The following is a 27,274-nucleotide window of genomic DNA, read 5'->3' on the forward strand; positions in this document are numbered from 1 at the left end:
TGCAAGTGTGACGTTGTGAGAGCGTGGTAATATGCAATGCTAAATCGGCAACGTGGAGAAAATATAAACAAAAGTCAAAGTGAGCATAATAACTTGTTTGTGGTTCTTGTTAGCTTCACTTCGTTGTCTGAGCGACGATCTAAGCCAAGTTTTATTCAGTTGTCTTTTAACGGTGTTACGAGTTGCACGTGTTTTGCGCATAAAACGTGACTACGAATTTTCTTCTTTTTATTTATGGTACATACGTGTATGTATGCGTGAAGAAGTGCTTATTGGAAAAAATTCCTGAATTTCCTAAATAGGAAAATTCAACAGAATAAACAGTGTATAGGAATAAAGCCTACAAGTACCTACTGACATATACTCAACTGAATGTGTGCGTATGATCATATCATATGATGCAATGTTCTCTAAATTTACAGTAAAACAATTATAAAGCGTGATTGTGCGCCTGGTGTATAAAAACCCTTGAAGTATTAACGGTAAACAAATGAATTATCTTGAAAAGTCATATCTAATTTTTAAGCAAACTAAAAATTATTTTTAAACTGATTGCTGTGCGTATGAATCTGGAAGATTTCTTGAGGTATCTTTGAGTAACATAAAAAAAAAATCAAAAGAATAAGTGCTCTATCAGATATTTGTTACTGTCCTACAAGATATTAAATCTCGTAATTACTTTTAATCCGGCGTACAGACCCACGAGTATGTATGCACCTCCGTTAATCTCGGTATCGGTAGATTTAATTGTCGGTGTAGACAGTTCAATATTTTGTTTATTGAGATGAACGTTTTCGGACTAAAAACTGAACTAGAACTGATCCAGAATACGCAGCACATAATACTCATTGCAACAACAGAACAGAGTTTTAACAAACAAAACCTAAGTGCAATCCACTCCCGAACTGAGAAGATCGATTAATTACTTTAAATGACAAAAAAGTCGTATTGGTACGAAATACATTTACTAAGTACATCGTTTGCACCCTAGATACTCAAGGAATATGAAATTAGCTCCGCAAGATCATTACTCTTTTACGAATATTTTATAAACGAATCTGCCTTGCACGTATACTAACACCATTGGGTGTTAGTCTGAGTGTAGGGTCAACTCCACCTTGCTTATTTGGGCCATCTAAGGCGGTTTTTGGCGTCACTTTAGCCAATAAATGCTATTTTGCACTAAGTAGGTAACTGACAAGTAAAGTCCTGTATCGGCAAATGAAAATCACGCTACACAAGTACCGTCGTGATAGGCCTTGGCGAAGGTGAGTACTGAAGAAGCTTTAATGATGAGCTGTACGAGATGCTCCTACGGAAACAAAGGAAGGCGGCGGCCCCACTCTGCTTTAAGGGCCATGTGGAAAATGATTTAAATTCCCTTGGTATTACCAATTGTCTCCAGTAAGCCCAACGAATAAGCGACAGTTGCGTCTTGTTGGACTACCAAAACCATTTAAACGGCTACACGCCAATTAACTAAGTAAGGCGACTGTAACTGAAAGAGATTAAAGTGCTAGCCTCCCTAGCGAATGAAGCAACAGTTCATATATTTATTTGGAAAAAACAACGTTGCCCTTGGACTGTGGTTACAAGCGATCCGAATATGTTACTCCGTTCAGAGGAGGGTCAAAAGCAGAAGGTCTTACACTCAGAGAAAAACGCCGTTCTAAAATCCAGCACCACCGGACTCAACTCAAGCTTTTCATGTTCTTACTTTTTTGTTCTTGAAAAACGAACGACCTGTTCTTAAAACAACAACCTTGTTCTTGAACTGACACCATTTTATTGAAAAACGAACGGCCGGTCTTAAAATATGAACAAATGTTCTATTAATGAGAACGATGTTCTTAAATCAAGCCCAAGAAAAAAAACGGTACAATTCGTGTGCACTACAATGTTAAATACACCATTTGGCAGCAGCTATCAAGCAGTTGTAGTGGCACAGCGGCTATGATGTTGCGCTTGCGATCGTGTTGCGCGAGTTCGATCACCACCAAACTCTGAATTTTTTAAAACAATTTTTTTTTGTTCTATTTTTTTAACCCTTATTTTTCGTTCAGTTCCATTCACATATCCACAGGTAATTCTCAAACTTGTTATGAAATGTTTTAAGTATATATGCAGATTACATCTTTAAATAAGAATAATTTCTCAATAAGAGAAATGTATGAGAAAATGCTTATTATGCATTTTTTCTTAAACTTTTGAATTTTAATAACAATTTTTTTGTTGTAAATATTCTTTATTTATGACAAAAATATTATTATTAATAAAACTTAAATAAATATATTTAAAAAAATACTTTCCCTCCCACCAAAGATCAAGCACGAACCGTTCTTAAATGGAGACCGATAAATATTAAATCGGCCCCAAATCGTTCTCGAAGCGTGAGAACGAAAAATCCATAATCAAGCCAAGTAGTGCTTGAAATGAGCACAGAAGGTTCACACATCAATACCAAAGTGGTCATAAAATACGAACGGTGTGCTTGGAAAAACTGTTCTTAAAACAAGCCCATCGGTCACAAGTTAAGAAAAAACGTACTTAACAGACTTTTGTCAACGAATGTTCTTAATTTTGAACTTGTTTCGTTCGTTTTAGAACGATTTTTTCTCTGAGTGTACCAATTTCTAAGTTAATAAATCTATCAGAGAAATTTTCTCGCCAATAGACACAGTGTCAATGTTGTCATCGTCCAGGGTTCTCCAACATAGAGCAGGGACATCAAATGGTGTTAAATCAGCATTTAGCCACTCGGTTCTACAGAGCATTTTTTCACTATTACCTATTGCCCGCTCTAAGTGCCGGTTCTTTAATGATATATTTTTATAACCAAGGGATTATGAATCTCAAAAGTTATTTTGGCTAGTTCAAGAAGGGATTTTTTAGTACCTTAAGCATGCATCAATCGCGTCCAACAACAGCAATTAAATAAAATATTTGTATGCACATTAGGGGAATTAAAGTCCTTATGGAAGCTTTCTCTCAAAAAACTCTTTTTACAGAGAGTCTTTCGCTAAGAAAATGTGAGCAATGATACATTACGTCTTCTGCGTTTTTAAGTTCGGAGGGAAAGAAAGGAGAGTCTACCCTAAGCTTATGTAAATACTCTTGGAAACCGCCGTGCCCACTCAATATATGCGTGAAGTGTTAGTTTAGCTCACCATGCTTCGGCTCATACGATTCCTCTATATTCCGAACTAACGTGAAGGTCCAGCGCCTTTCCTCGATTCTTACCACTATTCTTACCACCTAGCTATTGTTCGCGACCTTACACTTTTATTTACATCCTCAGATGGTCGCACGATTCCATTGTCATACAAATAGCCCATCTTCCTTGACAGCAGGTCTACTGAGGTTTTCTGAGATAAAACAAGGATCGCATCGTCGTACACCGTCCGATAAGCACTTGCTATTCATGTAGCATATAATATTATCGAGTAAATTATAATTTTTTTTTTTTTTTTTGAGATTAGCTGACGGGTAAGCCACCCAGTCCGCCGATGTTGGGCATTATTAAGGCTAACTCATCCACAGTCCGCATTGAGCTCACCAAACCTATCTATCTAAAATCCGCCTAAGTTTTTGGAAAATCTCCAACTAATCAAAATTGCTGAGTCCGAATACTTGTTTGTACCACAACAAATTCAAATGCGCCTATGTCGTCGTTCGTTTATTATCCAGATGTGTCAAGATGACATTAAAAAGCATCTCTCTTCTGTAAAAAATTATACCCCTTTATTTTGGAATTACAATATTAAGGATTATACCATACTTCGTTTTTTGCCTTATGCACATTTTCACCAATTAAGTGCGATTGACAGCAACAACAACACACGAAACAAGTGCATATGAACATATTTCAGTGAATGTTTGTGTTGTGCCTTGCGGAAATTACTTAACCAGAGCAATACGAAATATGAAACATGTATTTCAAGAATGGGCCTATTTATGTACATACATACTACCACTTATATACTAGAGGCACACAGTTGTACATACATACATATGTGGATAAATATGTAAGCATGCTTTTGATTAGAAATGTTTGTCACAGCATGTATTCAGCAAAACAAAAAACGAGAACAGCAATAAACATCTCGTCATCGATTACGCGATGCATTGATGTTGTGACCATTTGCGAGTAGTCATATGAAGATCTACAGTTGTGACCACGAAAATAGCAGCGAAATATGTTGAACAATTTTGTAATTTATTTTGGTTTTTTTTTTTAATTTATTTTAGAAAAAGCTTTAGGTTAGGTTAGGTTGCCAGGGCTGAGCTGAACACTATAACAGCTCACTACTTAGGCCACCAACGGGTCCATTATAACACCCTATACGGTCCCAAAAGAGGACCCCTACCCTGCCTAAAGCGGGTCAAACCACCTCGTGGAAATTATAAATTTTGCCAGAGCCTTTACTTCATAGCAAGAGACCTCAGCGAGGTCATGTAGAAAAGGTTTACCAAGGATAGCCATCCTACGCCTACTAAGCGCTGGACAGTGACAGAGAAGGTGCTGGACGCTCTCTTCCTCTTCTGTACATCTGCAGCTGCGACAATAGTCGAAGGCCGTTACCCCCATTCTAGCACCATGCGTGCCTATTAAGCAATGCCCTGTTAGAACCCTTATCAGGGACGATAGAACTGATTTGTTTAAAATCAGAAGCGCTTCTGTGCGCCCCTTGTCATACGAGGGCCAGGTTTGCCTGGATGTCTCACACGATGATATGGCTGACCATAGTCCATTTGCGATTCTTATAGTGCTTGTCTTCACACGAAGCCTGAAAGTGGCCATGGGTATGCCTACCGAATCATTTCCCGGAAGGATATCGTCGGTGGTGCCTCTTCTGGCCAGCTCGTCTGCTCTGCAATTGCCTTCGATATCCCTAGAAAAGGCTTTACTGAACTGCATAACGAAAACAACGAAAACACTGCAAATCAATTTAAAACCTCTTTCAAAACATTTCGAAAATTCGGGAAAATTTCGAACTTCTATTTCGAGTTCTCTGAATTTTTTTGTGTATGCAGTTTTGTAGCTCAGTCAATGTTAGGGCTTCATTCTGTATTGTGAACAATAGCTCAGACGAACGATTCGCCTCCAAACGCTTTCGTCTAGGAATGGTATTCTCTATCATTTTCGTTAGAGCTTTACGTTCTTACTTTATGTCATAAAGGAAGGCCAAAGTAAGTGTCAAATGATATGTTGTCATCGTTTACATAGTGAAAATATACTAGCGATTCCTCTCTGAGGCGAAACGAACATTCCTTTCGTTATAGAGAATGAGGCGCTTAATCTAACAAAGCAAAAATATTTTTTTTCAAAATTTCATATTTTCTTACATGGAGGAAATCAACAACCTTCGGAAAAAAAGTAAACGAGTAAGTACGTCTAGGTTCGGGGGAACCGAACATTATATACCCAACATGAGTGCTCTATATGTATGTATATAAAGGATATATTTAACGTCACGGGCATTAAATGATATGATAATTTTGTGATGGTTAAAATTTTTAAGACAGTGAGCATGGTCATTAAAGAATTTTCCTTAGATCTATTATGTTAAAACCAATTCTTCAAAATTGACAGACCTCTGCCCACCAAAGACTCGGCAAAAACAAAAAAAAAAGTTATTATATATATAGATCAACCACTACCAACTTGCTAGAGTTCACTTCTTTCATAATGTCTGGATTTTTAAACAATGGATGTGATCTATACCGACTTCCGTAAAGCGTTTGACTCTATCAATCATGAGCTTTTAGTATACAAACTTGATTTACTTGGGTTTCCGAAGCATTTACTTGTATAGCTCGAAAGCTACCTCGCTAATTGCACTCAACAAGTTTTGTTTAAAAACAGTCTTTCAAGGTTGTTTGATGTAACGTCTGGTGTGCCTCAGGGTAGTCATTTGGGTCCATTAATTTTGACCTTGTTATACTCAGTTGAGCAGAGCTCACAGAGTATATTAAGTTTGATTGGATAACGGTTGGTTGTACATATATAAAGGAATCGAGATAGATATAGACTTCCATATATCAAAATAATCAGGATCGAAAAAAAATTTGATTGAGCCATGTCCGTCCGTCCGTCCGTCCGTCCGTTAACACGATAACTTGAGTAAATTTTGAGGTATCTTGATGAAATTTGGTATGTAGGTTCCTGAGCACTCATCTCAGATCGCTATTTAAAATGAACGATATCGGACTATAACCACGCCCACTTTTTCGATATCGAAAATTTCGAAAAACCGAAAAAGTGCGATAATTCATTACAAAAGACCGATAAAGCGACGAAACTTGGTAGATGAGTTGAACTTATGACGCAAAATATAAAATTAGTAAAATTTTGGACAATGGGCGTGGCACCGCCCACTTTTTAAAGAAGGTAATTTAAAATTTTGCAAGCTGTAATTTGGCAGTCGTTGAAGATATCATGATGAAATTTGGCAGGAACGTTACTCTTATTACTGCATGTACGCTCAATAAAAATTAGCAAAATCGGAGAAGGACCACGCCCACTTTTAAAAAAAAAATTTTTTTAAAGTAAAATTTTAACAAAAAATTTAATATCTTTACAGTATATAAGTAAATTATGTCAAGATTCAACTCCAGTAATGATATGGTGCAACAAAATACAAAAATAAAAGAAAATTTAAAAATGGGCGTGGCTCCGCCCTTTTTCATTTAATTTGTCTAGGATACTTTTAATGCCATAAATCGAACAAAAATTAACCAATCCTTTTGAAATTTGGTAGGGGCATAGATTTTATGGCGCTAACGGTTTTCTGTGAAAATGGGCGAAATCGGTTGATGCCACGCCCAGTTTTTATACACAGTCGTCCGTCTGTCCTTCCGCATGGCCGTTAACACGATAACTTGAGCAAAAATCGATATATCTTTACTAAACTCAGTTCACGTACTTATCTGAACCCACTTTACCTTGGTATGAAAAATGAACGAAATCCGACTATGACCACGCCCACTTTTTCGATATCGAAAATTGCGAAAAATGAAAAAAATGCCATAATTCTATACCAAATACAAAAAAAGGGATGAAACATGGTAAGGTAATTGGATTGTTTTATTGACGCGAAATATAACTTTAGAAAAAACTTTATAAAATGGTTGTGACACCTACCATATTAAGTAGAAGAAAATGAAAAAGTTCTGCAGGGCGAAATAAAACACCCTTAAAATCTTGCCAGGTATTACATATATAAATAAATTAGCGGTATCCAACCGATAATGTTCTGGGTCACCCTAGTCCACATTTTGTTCGATATCTGGAAAACGCCTTCCCATATACAACTACCACCACTCCCTTTTAAAACTCTCATTAATACCTTTATTTTGATACCCAAATCGTACAAACTCATTCTAGAGTCACCCCTGGTCCACCTTTATGGCGATATCTCGAAAAGGCGTCCACCTATAGAACTAAGCCCCACACCCTTTTAAAATACTCATTAACACCTTTCTTTTGATACCCATATTGTACAAACAAATTCTAGGGTCACCCCTGCTCCACCTTTATGGCGATATCTCGAAACGGCGTCCACCTATGGAACTAAGGAATACTCCCTTTTAAAATACTCATTATCACCTTTCTTTTGATGCCCATATTGTACAAACAAATTCTAGGGTCACCCCTGGTCCACCTTTATGGCGATATCTTGAAAATGCGACCACCTATACAACAACCACCACTCCCTTTTAAAACCCTCATTAATACCTTTAATTTGATACCCATATCGTACAAACACATTCTAGAGTCACCCCTGGTCCACCTTGTGGATATATTCCGAAAAGGTGTCCACCTATAGAACTAAGCCCCACACCCTTTTAAAATACTCATTAACACCTTTCTTTTGATACCCATATTGTACAAACAAATTCTAGGGTCACCCCTGGTCCACCTTTATGGCGATATCTCGAAACGGCGTCCACCTATGGAACTAAGGATTACTCCCTTTTAAAATACTCATTAACACCTTTCTTTTGATACCCATATCGTACAAACAAATTCTAGGGTCACCCCTGGTCCACCTTTATGGCGATATCTTGAAAATGCGACCACCTATACAACAACCACCACTCCCTTTTAAAACCCTCATTAATACCTTTAATTTGATACCCATATCGTACAAACACATTCTAGAGTCACCCCTGGTCCACCTTGTGGATATATTCCGAAAAGGTGTCCACCTATAGAACTAAGCCCCACACCCTTTTAAAATACTCATTAACACCTTTCTTTTGATACCCATATTGTACAAACAAATTCTAGGGTCACCCCTGGTCCACCTTTATGGCGATATCTCGAAACGGCGTCCACCTATGGAACTAAGGATTACTCCCTTTTAAAATACTCATTAACACCTTTCTTTTGATACCCATATCGTACAAACGCATTCTAGAGTCACCCCTGGTCCACATTTATGGCGATATTTCGAAAAGGCGACCACCTATAGAACTAAGGCCCACTCCCTTTTAAAATACTCATTAAAACCATTCGTTTGATGCCCATATTGTACAAACAAATTCTAGGGTCACCCCTGGTCCACCTTTATGGCGATATCTCGAAACGGCGTCCACCTATGGAACTAAGGATTACTCCCTTTTAAAATACTCATCAACACCTTTCATTTGATACCCATATCGTACAAACGCATTCTAGAGTCACCCCTGGTCCACCTTTATGACGATATCTCGAAACGGCGTCCACCTATAGAACTAAGGCCCACTCCCTTTTAAAATACTCATTAACACCTTTCGTTTGATGCCCATATTGTGCAAACGCATTCTAGAGTCACCCCTGGTCCATCTTTACGGCGATATCTCGAAAAGGCGTCCATCTATAGAACTTAGGTCCACGCCCTTTTAAAATACTCATTAATACCTTTCATTTGATACCCATATCGTACAAACGCATTCTAGGGTCAACCCTGATCCACCTTTATGGCTATATCCCTAAATGGCGTCCACCTATAGAACTATAGCCCACTCCCTCATAAAATACTCTTTAATGCCTTTCATTTATACACATGTCATACAAACACATTCCAGGGTTTCCCTCGGTTCATTTTCCTACATGGTTATTTTCCCTTATGTTATCACCATAGCTCTCAACTGAGTATGTAATGTTCGGTTACACCCGAACTTAACCTTCCTTACTTGTTTATAAATGACTTACCACAAACTCTTATACATTCCCGAACTCTTATATATGCGGATGATGTTAAATTTTTTGCTACTCATACTTGCCTTCGGAGTCTTTCCGCGTGGAGTTTCTTCAGGCAAACTTGAATTCATTTCCATGCTGGTGTGCTGCAAATCTACTAGTTTTGAAATGCTCGAAGTGCAAACTAATGACATTTCACCGAGTGAATCCAAGTTTGACATCGTATACGCTAAACAGCACGGCTTTGGATCGTATGTGTGTTATAAGTGATCTGGGCGTTCTTTTTGATCCAAAACTGACTTTTAGTACGCATATTTCATCAATGGTAAACAAAGCAACGGGTATACTCGGTTTCGTGAAGCGATGGGCTAAGGAGTTTAATGCTCCGTATCTGACTAAGACGCTCTACACATCGTTGGTACGACCAATCTTAGAGTATGGTTCGTGTGTCTGGTGCCAAGGGTATCAAAACTTTATAAAGCGTATTGAGTCGGTACGTAAGCAGTTCATTATATTTGCACTACGTGGTCTTAACTGGGATTCAAGTGTGCATTTGCCACCATATACAAATAGGCTTCTCCTTATTAATCTGCCAAATCGAAGAACTTTACTAGGGGTAATGTTCATTCATAAGCTCATTATGGGCGAAATTGACTCCTCTGATCTTGTTAGTCTACTAAATTTTGCTGTTCCTCGTAGAACGTCCAGGCACTTTGTGCCCTTTCATTTACCACTTTGCAGCAACAACTTTTATAACTTCATCAGCTTTGAATGTTCGTTTACCGCGGTGCATAATTCAATACTCTCACGTCTGGCCGGATATTTTGTACTTTCTTTCATATGTATGGTTGAATTTAATATATATATCTGTATTTAATTATTTTAATAGTAACATTAATTTATGATAATATTATCTTAGTAGTCTACCGCTTTGTGTCTTGGTTGACTTTAATCCAAATAAATAAAAATAAATAATAATATATGTTACCTGGAATCATGCAACGACCCTACTGTGCGAAAACAAATTTTCAATTTAATCAACTTCCCGATAAGCTAGAAGCTTGAAACTTGGAATATAGTTCAGAACCGGACGACAATGCAATAATAAGAAAAAAACTCCGATGGCGCATTGCGCATGGATCGAAACATTTCAAAAAGTCGTATTTGTGGTCCGATTTGGCTTTAAATACGATTTGTGAAGAAACTAAGAAATATAGAAAACTGCGGTTTGTTCCAATAGAAAGAGCGTTAAATTTCCTATAAGAAGCTCTCAAAAAGTGAACAATGGTATTTTCGCACAATAGGGTCGTTTCATAAATCCAGGTCACATATGTATATTGTTCGCGTAAACAGGATTAGCTTGGTGTCATTGGGCCACTTGAGGGCAGCACGCTCATTAAAAAAAAAACAAAAACAATACTAACTGGCTCTGATTTACGATTGCAAAACTTCCAAAATTTGTTCAATTAAATTTGGGCGGTGCCACGCCCATTCTCCAAAATTTAACAACATTTTTATTTATGTTTTAATTTTTCTTACTTTGCTACACCATATTACTACTGACGTGAAATATCAGTATACTTTGAAAAAAAATTTTTTTTTTGAAAGAGCGTGGTCGCCAACCGATTTTGTGAATTAAGCAAGGTGTAAATATAATAGTAAGGACACCCTCCATACTATATTCTAAAGATCTTTTAATTTAGGACTTGCAAAATTTTAAAATTTTCCTCTTCTAAATATGGGCGTTGCCACACTAATTTTCAAACAATGCTATCTTCTACTTTTTGTAAAGTTGCATTTCAAGTTTCATCAATTTATCGGTATTCGATAATAAATAATAGCATTTATTCAATTTTTCAAATTTTAGATAGATATTTTTTTAAGTGGGCGCCGTGCATAAGCAATTTCGTATACTATCACAAAACATGTACATATATAATAGTAAGAATAACCTTCGTGCCGAATTTCAACATAATATTTTCAATGGCTTTAGCTTAACGGTTTGCAAAACTTATAACATAGTAGCAATAGTGGAACATACATTTTTTTTTTTCACGCAAAAAGGGAGCATCCCTTGACAAGAATTTAATTAACGGAATTTGATCAAAATTGCTATTGCTATTTTTCTGTTAGTTACTGTATATATATTTGTATCCGCAGTTATATACATATATCTAGAAGTGCAGGAAGAAGTCGAAGAGCTGCTCAATTCTAGTTTTGACTTGGCTTTAGATTGCTTTTGTATCAGTCTATTCGTTGCATTCACTGCATTTTAACGGTAAAACGAGTACAACTTTTTTCTACAAGCAAAAAAAAGTTGTTACATACATACAAACATGCATAGCATAACATAACTTAGCGGCTAAGTAACTGCAAGCAGTAGTGCATTGCATTAGTTTTATTTGAAACAACAACACCAACAACAATAAGAACATAGAACAACAGATTGTTAGCTAGATTGCAATGATGCAGCATAAGAAAGAAGAAAGATGATGAGGAAGAAGAAGCATACATACATTTGGAAAGTAACTATCGAGTAAAGAAAGCAATTTATTTCCATTTACCGGCATACATAACGCCATAAAGTAATTTTTATAAGTACTTATTCCGCACATAGTTACCATTCCTGCTACATATATACATAAAGATGTGTATTTATGAGCGTTTTCATACCCAGCATTAAAAACAATTCTAGCTGGCTGAGGTTTTTCATAACAATAAATGTCCATGTTTTTTTATGAAATTAATGCTTATAAACAACTGTACAGAACCTTTTGCAAAGTAGGCAAACGCCCGAACTCGTTCTCGTTGAAAAGATGGGTACCGGTGCGTATGAGTAACATTTCTTAAAAAGTGATACTTTAAAACTCTGAGAAAGCCAGATAGGGCGTTCTTCCATTTTCTGCTCATTTAGCGCGTTTCGAACTAGCAGCCTCTTGTATCATATCGTGCTGGATGAGGTGATCCAGTGATACTTAATAGTGGCACAATCGCATCCATATGATAGGACATCAATAAAAGTCCCTGCAGGTTTGACATAAATGAAATGTTTGTGCGAGATCTTACTGGATTGCTAAACTCAGCAAATAATCATGTTTGGAAATAGTTCTAATTGATATTCAGAGAATGCACAAGTACTTATGTAGCTGTAATTCAAACGAGATGTCCTCAAATTTAGAACACTAATAAAGAGCTCTCATTAGTGAAGTTTGATTCTCAAATTTCAAAAACTGAATCTTTTTCGTCAAGTTCTGGATTCCAAACAACTATTTTATTTTGAGCGGCTAAAGCCTGTTTACTTTGCGGCTAATGATTCTGCTGCTCTTTAAAAGTCATATCTGGGTATACATAAATAACTCTCCCTGTCTTTCCTAGCTGGGATGACATGACTCGAAATGGCAGATACAACTCTGTTTGGTAATGCGTTTGCAGTTTCTTTTGAGATGGAGAAAAATGCTCCTTTTGCGCTTTCTCAGGTCACTGGTGGTCCTAAGTGGCACTTGGTTCCAGTCAGAATCACATCTGGTTCGAAGATTGACCAAAGATAGCTCAACACTGCCATGGGTCTATTTAAAATGAATTACATCCCCGCGATCACTTTTTCTCAATCAGTATTGTGCCTTCGCTCTACGTCAAGGGAACTGCGACTTCGGCCCACTTTATTCGGTCTAAAAAAGGTCCACAACTCACTACCATCGTGGCAAGGATGGGAGCAGCTTTGGAGATAAGTCCTGGAGAAGCAAAACACTTTAAGATTCATCTTATATGAAGCGTAATCGCTTCTGGCCCAGAGGCCAACGCCGGCGGTTGCATATTTGCCTGCCCCACCGAAATTCCTGTGTTCAAGTGCCGAAAAAGCATGAGGACCTTCGGTGTGGTAGGCAAAACAGGCTTTAATACTTGAGAATAACTTTTTTCAAATGAGCTCACGCCTCGTCAGGACTTTGGAAAAAAATCCGATGGAAGCACATTAAAAAACTCGAAGTATATCGGGTCTTATTTATTGTTTTAGGAGAAGGTGAGCGTTACCAACCTTGTTAACTTCCCATACCGTGACAAATTATATTGGCCAAAGACCACAGTAAAAAATATTCCTTAAATTAAAGGTCACTCACTTTATTTTTGGCAACGAAGAGAATCCTAACTTAGGATACAAATCTGCTAGATTTCAGTATAGGGAATGTGATTGCCTGTTTCTTTGTCCAGTTCCCGGCAGTGGATACAGAAGCATTGGCTAGTCATATCCAACAAAAAGAGCAGATATAGGAAAGCTAGAGAAGATTTTACTATGGTTGTGAAAATAAGCACAGTCCACGTAGAGACACACAGGACTCGTTACGGATACAACCTGAGTCCCTGCCCCTTCTCATGGAAGGATTTTTTTAAAGTCGACGCAAAATGATTGGCTCAGCCAACTCGTGTTACCGTCGTCCCACTCGATTTGCAGTGACACGTTTGAACCGTTCTGCAAAGCTGTTTTCCAGTGCAAGAATGCGTGGAAAGACTGCGTGACTGCGTCTGCATACTTTTCACATCACTTAATCATGCCGACGAGTCTTATGAAATACTACGATCTTCGAAATCGCGGGCTTTATTTGGTTTCGTGGTGCCAGCGCGCGGAATATAACTGCGGCAGCATCATGTGAAATGCTTATCAGTAGCAATAGTTAAACTCTTTACAACTCAGGGGTAAGGTGGTCGATCTTAACCTTGGAGAGTCTTGAGTGAAAATTTGCTCTCGGACCAAAGGTACGTAGAAATACAACTTTTTTAATATGCTCTATGTAAGATCGAGGCTTTAAATAAGCGGACTGGTCATACTTTAGCCAAATTCCCTTAGTCCATAAGTATACTGGTCCGACGTTGGAGCGTGGATGATTCTGCTAACCGTAAAATTTATTTAAAAGGATCTTTTGTTTGTGCTAAAAATAGAATCCCTTCAAAAAATGAGATTAGTCTAGGATGAATCCGGGATGAGCCGTTTATTAGTGTGTGACCAATTCCAGTTTTGATCTCTTTGTATGAGTTGAGCTGTTCCCCTTTGTACCCATATGGGAACATATGAAGACTAGTCCTTTTTCGGTTCAAAAAGGACTCAAATAGTTCCCAGTCGCATTTTTCATGACAGAAACACAATCGAAGGGTTTACCAAGTCACCAAATCTATTTGATGTAAGGTTTTCGCCCGTTTTTCAGAAATTAATAAAAAATATTCTCCGAAAAATAAACCCTAATCTGGCGTTGCCTTTAAGTCCTAGTAATGTAGGTTCGGTATAGGGCTCTACATTTTTCTTAAATAATTCGATTGAGCCACCTGTAAACTTTTTTATTTTACTCATTTCGTTGATGTTTTTTTATAATTTCTTAAAATGGCCTACATGGATTTCAAACTGGCTAATCCCAACTTTACCCGAAAGGGACTAAAGGGTATTAATTATGCCAAATGAAGACAAAAGAGATAGATGTGTGACTAATCTCTTTAGCGATAAATCGTACGGATTTTTGCAGGGATATATTTGGAAGTTTCTTACTATCAGAGATGCTTTAACAAATTTTTTTAAAACTCATCACAAATTTTTTATGACTGGGTTGATATCAGAAGCAGCATTAGAACTTAGTGCGAACAAGAAGAAAAATAAGCTCAAGAAATTCTAGAATGGCAGAACAGAATGTGGCAGCGTCATTTATAGCAGCAATAAATTCTGGAAAGCCAAAGGCTGCAACCACAAAAACACAAACAACAACAACAAAAACAGGCGCTGCTGCTGCAATCGAAGTATTAGAGTTCGAAGTCGTCACTGAAACAGCAGCCAGTTGATAACGCTACAAACGCGTTTTTCTCATTTCATCAGCAACAAGAACATGCTAAACTAACAAGAATTGCAAGTACAAGCAAAAGTAGCAACAAAAATACACGCAGCTACAGCGACAGTGACAGTGACAGCAAACAAGAAAAACAAAAACTACAAATCAAATGAGTTCGTGGCCCATTTCTGCACAAACTATGTCAAGCTCCAACTTTTTCGGAAAAATCATGCTGAGTGCTTGGACCTGGATAAAGGAAAAATGAAAAAAACTTAAAATTTTTCAAACAAAAACAATTTAAAACAATAAGTTCTCAAATAACACTGACTTACAAATGGTGTTGCTGCAAATTTGTGTCCTGAATTTTCCTTGTTAACCCAAAAAAAATCAAAAACGTCCATTCAAACATAAATTGAAGTGGAGAAAAATAAAATAAGAAAAAACAAGTAAGGAAGGCTAAGTTCGGGTGTAACCGAACATTACATACTCAGCTGAGAGCTTTGGAGACAAAATAAGGGAAAATTACCATGTAGGAAAATGAACCTAGGGTAACCCTGGAATGTGTTTGTATGACATGGGTATCAAATGGAAGGTATTAAAGATTATTTTAAAAGGGAGTGGGCCATAGTTCTATAGGTGGACGCTATTTCGGGATATCGCCATAAAGGTGGACCAGGGATGACTCTAGAATGTGTTTGTACGATATGGGTATCAAATGAAAGGTATAAATAAGGGTTTTAAAAGGGAGTGGCCCTTAGTTATATATGTGAAGGCATTTTAGAGATATCGACCAAAATGTGGACCAGGGTGACCCAGAACATCATCGGTCGCTAATTTACTTATATATGTAATACAACGAAGAGTATTCCTGCCAAGATTCCAAGGGCTTTTGATTTCGCCCTGCAGAACTTTTTCATTTTATTCTACTTAATATGGAAGGTGTCACACCCATTTTACAGAGTTTTTTCTATATTATATTTTGCGTCAATAAACCATTACAATTACAATGTTTCATCCTTTTTTTCATATTTGGTATAGAATTATGGCATTTTTTTTTTAATTTTTCGTAATTTTCGATATCGAGTTCAGATAAGTACGTGAACTATGTTTAGTAAAGATATATCGATTTTTGCTCAAGTTATCATGTTAAGGGCCGAGCGGAAGGACAGACGGTCGACTGTGTATAAAAACTGGGCGTGGCTTCCACCGATTTCCCCATTTTCACAGAAACCAGTTATCGTCATAAAATCTATGCCCCTACCGAAATTCACAAGGATTGGTTATTTTGGCATTAAAAGTATTCTAGACAAATTAAATGAAAAGTGGCGGAGTCACGCCCATTTTAAAATTTTCTTTTATTTTTGTATTTTGTTGCACCGTATCATTACAGGAGTTGAATGTTGACATAATTTACTTATATACTGTAAAGATGTTAAATTTTTTGTTATAATTTGACTTAAAAAAATTTTTTGTTAAAAACTGGGCGTGTTCGTCATCCGATTTTGCTAGTTTTTATTTAACACACATATAGGAATAGGAGTAACGCTCTTGCCAAATTTCATAATGATATCTTCAATGACTGCCAAATTACAGCTTGCAAAACGTTCAAATTACCTTCTTTCAATAGTGAGCGGTGCCACGCCCATTGTCCAAAATTTTACTAATTTTCTATTCTACGACACCTACCAAGTTTCATCGCTTTATCCGTCTTTGGTAATGAATTTTCGCACTTTTTCGGTTTTTCGAAATTTTCGGTACAGAAAAAGTGGGCGTGGCTGTGGTCCGATTTCGTTCATTTTAAATAGCGATCTGAGGTGAGCGCCCGGGAACCTACGTACCAAATTTCATCGAGATACCTTAACATTTACTCAAGTTATCGTGTTTAGGGACGGACGGACATGGCTAAAGGAATTTCTTTTTTTGTTCAGATCATTTTGATATATATAAAAGTCTATATCTATCTCGATTAATTTATGCAGTTACGGATTACCGTTATGCGAACAAAGTTAATATACTCTGTGAGTTCTGCTCAGCTGAGTATAATTAACAAGAAAACTAAGCAACAAAATACCAAAATAGCATAAACACCCCCCTCCCCAACAAAAAACCCTCCAGGTAAATAAATGCAATTCCAAACTAGCAATCATCAACAACAATCTCACAAATCCAGCAGCGTTCTAAATAAATAATTTGTTTGCTTACCTGGTGCTTTACTGTCAGTTGTAGCTAAAAATTAGAGCAATCGCAACAACACTTTGCACTTTGTTGTTGGCACTTTGGATGCAGTCGCTGCAGCTCAACCAGTAATCACGCAAACGTCCGCCAATTGGTTTGTACTTATTATTACCTTGTTGTTGTTGGTGGTGCTGACGCTGCTCTATTTTCTGAAGCACACTCTTAATTTTCTTTGATATCATGCTCTTCCGCTGACATTTGCATGCTTGCACTTAGCATTTCGGTAGGGTGGGGGAGCATTTTAATCATTTGCAGCGTTGCTTCAATTTTGTACGTGATTGTTTGCGGAGCTGTAAGATGTGTTTGAACACGTTTAATAAATAATATATATATATGGGGTATTTCGACCAATTTTGAACCCGACCCCTTTAAAATTGGCTTAAAGTTTTTCTTCTTTTTCTAGCTTACGAAAGACGTTTTTCAGAATTTTTTCAAATTTTTTCATCCAACTCAAAAAAAGTTATGAATTTAAAAAAAAACACCGTTTTTGTTTTCAAAATGCTATAACTTTTTCAAAAATTTACCGTTTGGGATCTTTTTTTTTTAAATTTGCTTTTAAATGTACTTTTCGGAAAAAATACAAAAAAATGTTTAAAGTTTTTTTTTTTTGTAATTTTTCAGTTTTTCGAGATTTTTCGAATTTCGCCATTTTTTTTCTCATAAAAAACTTCAATGAATTCTGCAATCATCCTCACTAATCCCGGAGTGGGCCGATAATTTTTATTTAGTTGAAAAAAAAAATTAATTGAAAAAAAAAAACTTTAAAAATTTGTTTGTATTTTTTCCGAAAAGTACATTTAAAAACAAAGTTTCTAAAAAGAAAAAGATCCCAAACGGTCAATTTTTGAAAAAGTTATAGCAAAATTATCGGCCCACACCGGGATTATATATATGTATATATATTAGGCCGGGTCGATTTGTGGGGAGGCAAAAATATCGCCCATTGCTCTGTGAAAATCATATTCTAGGGATCAAAATAAGAAACTTTGCCGAAGGAGCCATACCTCTAAAACGAATTCTAATGCCCCCCCCCCCCCTTTGGGTCATAGGAGCAAATTTTTAAAAATCCCACTTTGAAATGCCTATGTTTTTTCTTTTTGGAGTTTATTTTTCTCTTTAGAAATTTATTTAGTCAGAACATATGTAAATGAAAAAATGAATTTAACTTAGTAATAGAAAAGAAATTAAAAAAAATTATTATAAATTAGCGTTTTTACAGCCCCCTTTTAAAACCAAGGCATTACTGTGATGCATTTGCATGTCGTAAACATAGTTGTGTGGGTTTTTTATTCAACCGTTTTAAAAAATTAAGGTATCACTGTGACACAATTGCATATCGTAAAATTGCTTGTGTTATTTTTTTAAGCCACCACAAGACACAGCAGGTAGAATTGAAATTGCCCCTACCCAAAAGTTCGACCCAAAGGGGGAACATCAGAATTCGTTTTAGAGGTATGGTTCCTTCGGCAAAGTTTCTTATTTTGATCCCTAGAATGCGATTTTCACAGAGCAATGAGCGATTTTTAAATCGACCCGCCCTAATATATATATATATATGTAGGTCATGTAGAAAACCTGCTAAAAAGGTGAATTTTGTTAAATGGAGGATGGTCAGAATATTGCCTAGCCCACGGGGCCATAAGTCTCTCATAATACCTAACGTATGGCTCGGTATCATAGGCGGCATAGAGTGTGTGCAGTACTTAAGGAAAATCATGGAAACGTTAATTATAACCTCAAAGCCACTGTGTATGTGCGAACGTTTTCTCATTTCTCGCTTTCTCCCCCCTGTCACTCCTTGTCCTTGTTTCTATCCTGTGCCTTCACTTATACCTCATCTTCGCTGTATCATCCTCTCAGGAAATTTATCACTTCTTTTCTACCTTTCTCGCCCTCTCCTCTCTCTCCTTTTTCACCACCCTCTCCAACAATAAATGCAATTTTTCGAATAGATAATTCCTTGACCCATTTATTTGCAAAACACTTTTTATGTTCTAGCCCAACTTGGTTTTGCCTTCATATTTAAGGAAAATAATTTCAAGAAACCGCTATCCTACTTTCCTTATCCTCTCGTTGCGCTCTCCTCTTTTAAACTATCTTTTTAATCTCATTTTTCTTTCACTTCCTCCTTTTTTATCTTTTCCCAACTTTATCCTTCAAGTCTCTTTTCCTCTACCTCTCTATCTCGCTCTCCCCTGGCATGCCTAGAGGTAAGGAGAACCTCTTTCTCTACGTCTTCTTCCTCTTATCAATCACCTTCTCTTTATCTCTCCTTCTCTATATTCTATTAAAAAGCGCACTAATATAATTTTTTTCTAATACGGCGCCAAAAATACTAAACATTAACCTTAGCCCATGACTACTTAAGTACTAAACAGAAAGCAAGTCGCATCCAATTTTTCAGAGTAGTTCTGTCCCTGATCCATGATCTGGAGTCAAAATTATTCCTCAATTTTACCTTTATATCAAATTTAAAACAAATTACTAAATTATATGCCTGTGAAATTTCAATTAAAAATTTTATATGTGAAATATGTTGATTATATCGCCAACCATTTCTGATGTTATATTATGAGAAAGGTCGGAATCCTTAATCCATGCTTATAGCGTTTTCTTTTCTGGCTTTAGTGTTACGCTTTTTGTACGCCGCGCAATGGTTGTTGTTCTATTCTAAAAAACAGGCAACGCCTTTACGGAGTATTTCGTTCTTTTGTGAAAATTGTTGCCTGCTCGCAACGCAAAAGCGTTACACTTTTATCCTGTATAAAATGGCGGTGTGGCAGTGCAACTCTGTGAAACTCTCAATTCGCTCTTAAGTTCCACATATAGTCTGTTAATATGGCTGCACAGATCAACTAACAGATTTCGCATTCACGAGTTCAAAATTACTTCGTTCTGCGCATCTACGTCACAGTTGACTGTTTGAGCGAATGAAAGAACGAGAGCAAAAAACAAGAGCTAAAGGAATTTGACGTAAGGGTTGTCCATAAAAAAGAGAAGATCTAATGTTTACATGCGCAATGCGCAATATGTGATTTGTGATATGAGTGAATGTGGTGAGATGAAATGTTCTTTGTATGCACTGTTGACAATTTTCTGGTGTAGGAGTAACACTATTAAGGCCATTGTTTACTACATAGTTTGGCAGCTTTAGTAGAGGTTATGTAGCGAATAGAGTGGAAGGCAGTGGACTAGGCAGTCGAATGTCATATAATGAAGGAATGGTGTTCGGAGATTTTTCAAAGTTAAAAAAAAAAATGATAAGAGCTTTAATAAAAATAAAACTATTGTTTTAATAACAACAAAAACGGCTTATATATTCTATATACATAAATTCGTAAGGATTATTTCACTTTAAAATTTGAGTTAAATAATCCAAAGTTTTTGTTTGAAATTGAGTCGAGAACTGTGCGTGTGAATGTGCGAATTTTCACCGATCAGCTGTTAGTTGCGCTACTTGGTAAAATTTACAATGATTAAGGCTTTACCATTTACTTAGCAAACAATTTATTTCAGAAAAGAAAACGCTATTAATTACATATGAAAATTTTAGCACGTTTTTTAGATACTTTCAAGGCGGATTCGGAATCATTTCGGTACTATTTCAATATCATTTTCGAATTAATTCATTTCAGCTCTATATCGGAATCATTTTAGTACATCTTTCGGGGTCTTTTCGAGATAGTTTTCAGGATCATATCGGGACTATTTCAGCATAATTTTGAAACTTTTTTATGTAAGCTCTAATTCGAAATCATTTTGATATATCTTTTGGGGTCGTTTTGATATAGTTGTCAGGATTATTTCTAGACATGCTGAGGATAATTTAAAAATATTGTTACGAATATTTGCAACACTAAGGGGTACTGCCATCTCTAAGCCGATGCTAAGCAGTGACTGTACGCACATCAATAATTCAATCATTATGTCTACACATATGTACATACACGCAGCGGAGATGAGATGCCCAAACACATGCAGACATGTTATTGAGATGCTCCTAAATGTAGGCAATTGTAATTGTCTAAGTGTCGCTCACACATACAAGCGCATGGGGTGTGAGAGAAGCTATACAAATTATACATCTGTAGTCGTAGCTGAGAAACCAGCTAGTAAGTTCTGGAATGGAAAAGCCTAGAAGTATGCAACTAGGAAATCAAAGAGTATAAAAATGCGAGAACAGTAGAGGCGAGAATTCAGTTTCATTTGAGCTATCAATCAGTTTGGTTATTAAGCCAGCTAGTTGCAAAGTATAAGTGTTATTGTTAAGTACTTTAATAAAGGCCATTTTTCCATTATTCAATATTGGAGTTATTTATTCAACAGTTTAGCGATACGAACTTAGCAAAAGGGCAAATAAGAGGATTTGCAGTAAATTCGTTACAATATATTATATTTCAGAGCTTTTTTTGGAATAATTTAGGCATTTATTGGGATAGTCATTGTAATTTAAGGACATGCGGGACTCTAACTTGATAGCTAAGCGTTACTTTTATAATCTAAACCACATTTTGCTTGGACAATAGCCCTCGTGATTTATTTAATAATTTGGGATGGACAAGGCGACAGCTGTTTCGATTATACCTTGTAAATCCCTTCAAAGCCTTTTCTCTCGGGAGTGGGATTTAAACCCGCACTCCTACGATGGTTGAAGTGTTACAATGCATTCAGCCACATCATACCTTAATTTTTGTAAACTTTATCCCCATTGCCTTCCATGTTTTTATTCTTTTTCACAGTACATACTTTGTATGTAATCATGTTTTAAAGTTATGCTTCTTTTTGTGGCGGTTTCAACTGGTATTTTTGCCTCATGGTTGACACTGACGGGTTACCCGATATACCGGTGTAAATTTAAAAATTATCTAGGAATAGCGGTTGTGTTGGAACTTACTTACCAGCAGGCAATGATTCTTCACTTAGGGCCATTTTCCACATCTCCAGTTAAAGTTGACCGGAAGCTTACTTGATAGAAATCATTCACTGATATATCAATTAAACTGCTAGTCGGCGTAAAAAAATTAATAAAAAAATTTGTTTATATTATTTTATGAAATAATTTTTTTTAATGTAGGTTATATGTTTAATATATGTTTAAAATAAATTTTTTTTTTTTTTTCGTCTGCAAACTTTTTTTGGTAATACTCACGTAAGTTTTAAATTTCCAGTGTCAACTCTAAATTCAAATCGTGGAATTTAAAGCTTAATTCATCATTCAAACATCCAGTCATTTTTATGCTCATCAAGTTAACCCATCAAATCAACCACTTTACTTCAAGTGAAATCAACAGCTGTGACAGATAGCAACTGTTTCGTTTATTTGATCGCTTATCTAAGCAACTTTTTATATTGTTGTTGTTGTTTAACAGCTTTGATGACTTGTTGATGCAAGTGGGCAATTTTCGTTGTTGTTGTGTTATTAGCTGTTACAGTAATTTACTACTCACACTTAACCACAAATTGCTACCAAAATCAACTTTCTTGAACGGAACCGAACTCTTGGCTGAAGTTGCTTGAAGGTTTCGAGAATCGTTTGTTTCCTTTTATTTTACAGTTTACTATTTGTTTTATTATTATTATTATTAAAGCATTTTTTTCTTTTTTTCTTTTATAGTTGCTCCCTTGGGAACTTAATTTTTTAGAGTTTTATAAAACTTAACAATGTAGTTGCTGACTGTAAAGTGAATGAAATCTTGTTTTTTTTTGTAATAAAACAGAGCTTAGAGAGAGAGAAAAAAAACCGCAAAAATATAAAAAGTTTTCGATATCCTTCCTCGCAAAATACAAATTTTTTTTATATTTTTACAAAAAAAAATTGAAAAAATCCGTAATGATCGTTCGTTATCTTTGAATCTGCAGGGCATAGCAAAAAGTGTTGTATGCACAGTTTATAGAAAATTTTATTACCTTTTAAAAGCTTCAACCCGTTTTAGAATTGCTCAATTTGTTCTTGAGATATATATGATTAAGTTGACCCAATTTGTTTTTTTTTTTTTTTTTTTTTTTTTTTTTTTTTTTTTTTTTTTTTTTAAACGGTTATTCGGGGGATGATTTCACATAGGCTTTGGCTGTAAACCAGTGTAATTTGACAACTGCACACTTATCGCTTGAGTGAAAACGATTTTCACTCACTGATTGTAACACGTAATACGGGCCCAGGGCTTCTGAAGTTTTCTTTCTGAAATTTGACTTCTGAATTTGGACCTCTGAGTTTAGCCTTTTTGACTAATGTTTTCTGAAAAAATGTGTTTCTGAATTTTTTTTTTTCTGAATTTATGAGGTGCCCCATATTTAGGCAATTATGATTTCAAATCCAACATTAGAATTTCAATATAAAATAATTGCTCAATAACTTTGAATTTTTCAGAACTCGAACAAGCAAATAAATTTTATAATTAAAATTAACTACCACATAAACCTATAACATAAATTATCGGTTCCACTTCAACAAGAATATTATACTGAATAACAACCAAATAAAAAAAATCTTAAAAACGATAAAAAAAGAAAAAACCATTAAAAACCACTACAAGTTGTAAAAATAAATCACCATATTTAATGCTTTCAACGCAATGAAAGCAACGAAAAGTAGGCAGTGCATATTTACTACAGCTCTACAGAGTGTGCAGGGCAAGGCGTACGCTGTAACACCCAAATTATACGGTTAGCTTGCTGCGAAAGTCAATGCCAAGGTAGACACACGAAATACTCCAAATAATACTCATAAATTTGAATAAAATTCATAAATAGCTGGCTTCAACCACAGAGCGGCATATTTACCGGTGTAACGGTAACTACTACTTAGAGCAATCACATACACATGCCCATACGCATCTTAGTGCAGATAGTTAGAAGTGTGTAACAATACAGCAAAATTAAACCTCAGTTATTTGAATAGCAATAAACGAGAAGGTGGGCGAGAAACTGGGCGGGTAGAGCTGAGTTCGTATTGATTTTTATTGTGTTAAGTGGAATCGTGTATAGAGTGGAAGAAGTGTGGATGCCTTGGATTGTTTACTTCACTTTACAACGGTAAAAATCGATCTTTCTTTCACATCGATTTGATTGTGAATGGTAAGAAAATTTGATAATAAATAATGATTGTCTGCCTCATAGCTGAATTCTTATGCGTGTTCTAGTGCGAGTAGCAGATATGAGTAGCTTCGTTTAAATAATAATAATAAAAAAAACATAATATCATCTTTGAAGCATTGCATTACAAACACAGAGATTGAACCCTTATTAGTAGAGTTCGATTCAGCGATCGACTTCGGCTTCATTTTGTCTCTTTGTTGACTTTAATGCAGGTCTTGTTGGCATGAAAATGGCTTACCTGCGTCTCAATTCAAGTTTCCTACTAAGCTTATAAAGTTTTCCCAAAGGGAACCAAATTAATCTTCAAAGATAAGAAGATAATTCTAGTAGCAGATCTATGCTATAGCGATAAATCTTCCCTTAACTATACAAAGAGGCGAAAAAGGAAGCTGTTGTTGTCGTTGTATTAACAATAAAGGCACTCCCCGAAGGTTTTGAGGAGAGTTATCGATGTAGACGGTCCTTTGCCGGATGTATATCCGGTACGTTCCGGTAACCAGCACCATTAAAGTTGAAGCCCGATCATCTCAAGAACGATTAATATGACCACATTAAATATTGTAGGGCATCCCGCCCGCGCCTTCTAGTTCCTTGAGGAGCTTGGGGTTGCCAGAGCCTCGCCTGCTAAATATTTATAACAGAATTTCCGTCGCGTATATGAGGTTGACGATTGGATTGCGGAAGCTCTGATGTTATCAAGCTTTGTATTGCGCTTTCAATCCCTTGAATGCCCAACAAAGTGAGTCTTGCGGTGAACTGGCACAAGACGAAATATTTGCTGTGATCAAACTACGAATTGATGAGTATTCGATCCTTGGCAACAGCGTCAATGTTGACAGATATATACAATTTAGAAACTGTGAAAACTTCGAACATCTAGCAACCAGAAATCCTAAGACGAATTACTAATGACAACAGGCGCTACTTTCAACTGAATAGGGAATTGGGAAGAAAAGCCCTTTATCGACGTATATAGCTGTGCTGATAAATAGAATCATGGATGATGTCGAGAGAAAATAAGATAGCTCTTGGCGTATTCGAAAGAAAAACTCTACGGAAAATGTATGGTGCTTCCCGTGTTGCCAACGGCGGGTATCGAAAGAAGGTCAATGATGAGCTGTATGAACTAGATATAAATTTAGTGCAATAGATATAAAAGGATTATTTGACGAGACCATGTTATATATGAAGATGCTCCGGCATAAAAGCTATTCCTGTCAAACGCCGTATTTGGCAGCAGAGGGAAAACACATATGAAGGAAGACTTGATCTCGCATGGTGCTCCCAATCAGTCAGTTATCATGAAAAATGAATGAGTGCTTAGCATCGTCCAAAATCGCAGCACCAGCTAAAAATACTTGCGCGATTTACTTCGGAGATTCAGGCCGAGCCTCTCAATCAATTTGAGTCGTGCTCCTTTTTTATTTCTCCTACGAATTTGCGGGACGGTATTTACTTCTATTATGCCGACTCCAAACGGCATCTCAAAGGCAGATGAATTTTCGCGAAAAGCTTTTCATTGCACAAATACACTTAGGGTGTTTGCCAAATCACTGCCGAGGGGCGACTACCGATTAAGAATACTTGTTTCTTATTAAAAAAAAAAGTTTCTAAATTTTCGTTGTTTCTTTGGCCAGGACTTCTGCCTGGTTAGTAGATCAATATAGAATATTCGTTTCGATGTTGCATCGGGTCGATATCCCACCCTTGACTGGACTCCCATTAATAACAAGTTTTATAGATATACACAGAAATATATTAAATTTCGTAAACTAGCCAGACAATATACATATGTGTCGAACATGTAGAAAATATTTACCTTCTTTTTGATCACCCCATCTGCCTCTAACTTTCATCTCCCGTAACTCGTTTCTTTCTTCTTCTAAGTATTTCACTTCCTTCATACCTGTTCTTTACCTTTTGCTGTCTTTTCGATGATTGTCTTTGTCTATATCAGTCTATACCGTCAGTCGTTTCTTTCTTCTTCTATTTCACTTCCTTTCTCGGTCTTCCCCTTCTTCTCGCTATACCCTCTTTACTTCGCTTTCCTTTTTTCTACTCCTCCCTCTATTTTCTCTGCTAAGAAAGTCTAGAGCTAGATTTCGAAACCACAATATCCCTCTAATATTTAAGGAATTGTGCGGTACACTTAAATAGCAGATTGTAGAGTTACTTCGCTGAAGTAGAGTTTTAGAATGTTTTTATTTTCAATGGGACGTATAGATCTAATATGATATTGGCGGTGTTTTCTTTTACTTGCATATTGTACATCTGCGTTTGCGACTTAAAAAAAAAAACGCTCAGTGCTTATTGCACATAGTAGTAGTGAGTGGTGAAATAGTGGAGACGCAAACCTTTTCTCACATATTGTACCACGCATACCAAAATCGAAAGTGGATGATAGTGGAGACACACACTTTTTAGTGTGTGTATTTTATGCGCAACAATTTCATAAGTGCAGATAAAGTTATGCTTTTGGCAGTCCATATAAAATTTAGGTGCAAATGTATATGCGCTTAAAAATATCAGCTGTTATTACACTCCTAATGGGACATATTAAACAAATATGATATTATATGTATGTTTTTAGTTTAATCTTTTAAATTAAGGGAGTTCATTAGAGTGTCGTATTAATTGTAAATACATAAGTCGTATATTGTTGCCACTTGCCCATATTTAATTTGAATAAAACATAGCACATCCGACGAATAGAACAAAACAGTAAACCTTATGCAGTCTTCAATCAGTTCTAATGGCATCTAATATCCCAGGATATTTGTAAGGATAATCAACTTTCAATTATGCCAAACATCTTATATCTTAGTGTATATTAAGTATTTTCTGGCGAACTTTCGAAAGTCCACCAGCTTTCAAAAAAATAAACTTCGTGACAAAATAGTTAAACCCAGATTTAAAAAATAATTTATAATCTTGCTAGTGAGGCATTCGCGTT

General features: G+C 36.2%; 1 protein-coding gene across 4 annotated transcripts in view; it reads left to right on the top strand.

Annotated features, from left to right (window-relative positions):
- The window catches only part of mwh (multiple wing hairs), a 466,270-nt gene that overhangs the window by 175,962 nt on the left and 263,034 nt on the right, over positions 1-27,274 (top strand). For 2 of the 4 annotated variants that reach the window (XM_067771285.1, XM_067771284.1), the window contains exon 1: positions 185-482. The exons of 1 other annotated variant lie outside the window; for it this stretch is intronic. The gene's annotated coding sequence lies outside the window, so the exon portion shown is untranslated. Of the gene's footprint in view, positions 1-184; positions 483-27,274 lie in introns of those variants that run through there. One more of the 4 variants, XM_067771286.1, reaches the window with a different exon arrangement.

Source organism: Eurosta solidaginis, chromosome 3 (assembly GCF_040869045.1).
Source record: "Eurosta solidaginis isolate ZX-2024a chromosome 3, ASM4086904v1, whole genome shotgun sequence".
In the NCBI taxonomy this organism is placed as follows: Eukaryota; Metazoa; Arthropoda; class Insecta; order Diptera; family Tephritidae; genus Eurosta; species Eurosta solidaginis.